The sequence below is a fragment of the Littorina saxatilis genome, linkage group LG5 (assembly GCF_037325665.1).
Source record: "Littorina saxatilis isolate snail1 linkage group LG5, US_GU_Lsax_2.0, whole genome shotgun sequence".
NCBI lineage: Eukaryota > Metazoa > Mollusca > Gastropoda > Littorinimorpha > Littorinidae > Littorina > Littorina saxatilis.
The window spans coordinates 21,398,688-21,401,388 of NC_090249.1; the positions used below are offsets into that span (position 1 = coordinate 21,398,688).

Here is a 2,701-nt window from a genome sequence, read left to right on the forward strand (position 1 = left end):
TGTATAGAACCTGTTCACCAAGTTTGGTGACGATCGGTCCGTTCATTCTTGAGATCTATATGCGAACACAAACACACACACAAACAAACAAACAAACAAACAAACAAACACATCGACCGAATCCTATACACACCCCTATACCGGGGGTGTAACAAACACATCGACCGAATCCTATACACACCCCTATACCGGGGATGTAATAACGTATCACTCGCTAGAAGTACGGATGGTGTTTTTCTGCTGATGCTTTTAATTTTTATTTTTTTAAAGAAACTAACAGGTTATCAACCTCTTTTGAAGTCCAGAAAACTTGATCAGTGGGGGTAGAGTTTTGAAAATAGTGGACGGTCCGATGATTCGCACTTCGAAGACAATTCCTAAAAGGTTCTTCCATACGATGTGAATGCGTGATATATTGTGTAAAAAATTCCATCTCACACGGCAGAAATTAATATGTAAAGCGCTTAGAGAACGTCAAGCGCTATATAAATCTCCCCATACAATACAATACGATGTAAACGTTTGAGCACACCACCACAGATCTGTCTTGGGGTGATAGCATCCTTCAACTCGGTCACATAACAACAACAAAATCAACAGTCTCTTTACTTCTAGTGATGAGAGAGAAAATTTTAGCTAAATTCATTTCACAGTCAGTCAGGAAATTATTTTGAAAATCTACTCTGCAGCCAGGCTGTTGATTATTAGTATGTGTGCAAGGGTTTGTTTGTTTGTTTGTTTGCTTAACGCCCAGCCGACCACGAAGGGCCATAGATCAGGGCGGTGCTGCTTTGATATATAACGTGCGCCACACACAAGACAGAAGTCGCAGCACAGGCTTCATGTCTCACCCAGTCACATTATTCTGACACCGGACCAACCAGTCCTAGCACTAACCCCATAATGCCAGACGCCAGGCGGAGCAGCCACTAGATTGCCAATTGTAAAGTCTTAGGTATGACCCGGCCGGGGTTCGAACCCACGACCTCCCGATCACGGGGCCGATCACTAGGGACAGATTGTAAGACTAGGCGTGAGCCTAAAATCTCCATCCTTGAGTAATAAAGTTCGTTCGTTCGTTCGTTCTCTCTCTCTCTCTCTCGTAAACTGAACGTTTATGCTTTGGTGTGACCCCTCAAAGGGAGAGGGCCGGACCAAAAAAAACATAACTATGTTTGCTTATTCTATCAATTTTTTTAACACATAAGAATTTTTTGTGCGATTTTTATCATTTGGCCAGCAGTTCTGGTCGGTGTGGTGAGTGCTTAGGAATGTTGGTCACTTCAAACGTAATTTCCGCGTCTTCATTAACAATCTTCATTATAGGTTGTCAGAAATTAACTGTTTTATTCAAAGTGTTTATACGGGGAAAAGCTGATAAAGATATACCTTGCTTCCCTTGTTCAGTAAGGATCATATAGCCTACACCACCACCGATCTGAGACCGGCACGGTTGGCCTAGTGGTAAGGCGTCCGCCCCGTGATCGGGAGGTCGTGGGTTCGAACCCCGGCCGGGTCATACATAAGACTTTAAAATTGGCAATCTAGTGGCTGCTCCGCCTGGCGTCTGGCATTATGGGGTTAGTGCTAGGACTGGTTGGTCCGGTGTCAGAATAATGTGACTGGGTGAGACATGAAGCCTGTGCTGCGACTTCTGTCTTGTGTGTGACGCACGTTATATGTCAAAGCAGCACCGCCCTGATATGGCCCTTCGTGCCACTGAGTCGGCTGGGCGTTAAACAAACAAACAAACAAACCCTTGCACACATACTAATAATCAACAGCCTGGCTGCAGAGTAGATTTTCAAAATAATTTCCTGACTGACTGAAATGAATTTAGCTAAAATTTTCTCTCTCATCACTAGAAGTAAAGAGACTGTTGATTTTGTTGTTGTTATGTGACCGAGTTGAAGGATGCTATCACCCCTAGACAGATTTGTGGTGGTGTGCTCAAACGTTTACATCGTATTGTATTGTATGGGGAGATTTATATAGCGCTTGACGTTCTCTAAGCGCTTTACATATTAATTTCTGCCGTGTGAGATGGAATTTTTTTACACAATATAACACGCATTCACATCGTATGGAAGAACCTTTTAGGAATTGTCTTCGAAGTGCGAATCATCGGACCGTCCACTATTTTTAAAACTCTACCCCCACTGATCAAGTTATCTGGACTTCAAAAGAGGTTGATAACCTGTTAGTTTCTTAAAAACATTTTTTTTTTAAAGCATCAGCAGAAAAACACCATCCGTACTTCTAGCGAGCGATACGTTATTTTCTTTGGATCGACATGTTTGTTGTTGGATGGTTTTAAGAAGTGTCTTTACTATGTGTCTATCAAGTCATGTGCTTTGGTAAATGCATGATGCGAACTAAAATGTGCTCAGGAGGAAGAGTTGGAATTGCCAGCACAGATCGCCAAAGTATTTCTCTCTAACGATCATCAGTAGCAGACTATGGAGGAAGAAAGAGGCCCTGGCTGTTTACATGAACACACACACACACACACACACACACACACACACACACACACACACACACACAGAGTGACTCTCTCTCTCTCTCTTTTTTCTCTCTCTCAAGTGAATACCAAAACTCAAAGGTAATTTTTGTTTTCTTTTTTTGAAGTCAAGTTGTAATCTCAGCGATGCCGACGAAAAAATCTCATCAGCACCCACACAAAACCACAACTCAAACC

The 2,701-nt window shown here is 42.5% G+C and overlaps 1 protein-coding gene across 1 annotated transcript in view; it reads right to left on the minus strand.

Moving 5' to 3' along the window:
* Positions 1–2,606: 2,606 nt before the first annotated feature.
* LOC138966535 (tubulin alpha-1A chain) overlaps positions 2,607–2,701 on the minus strand; it is a 10,882-nt gene continuing 10,787 nt past the window's right edge. Inside the window, exon 5 of the mRNA XM_070338800.1 lies at positions 2,607–2,701. This exon is cut by the window's right edge and continues 460 nt beyond it. The gene's annotated coding sequence lies outside the window, so the exon portion shown is untranslated.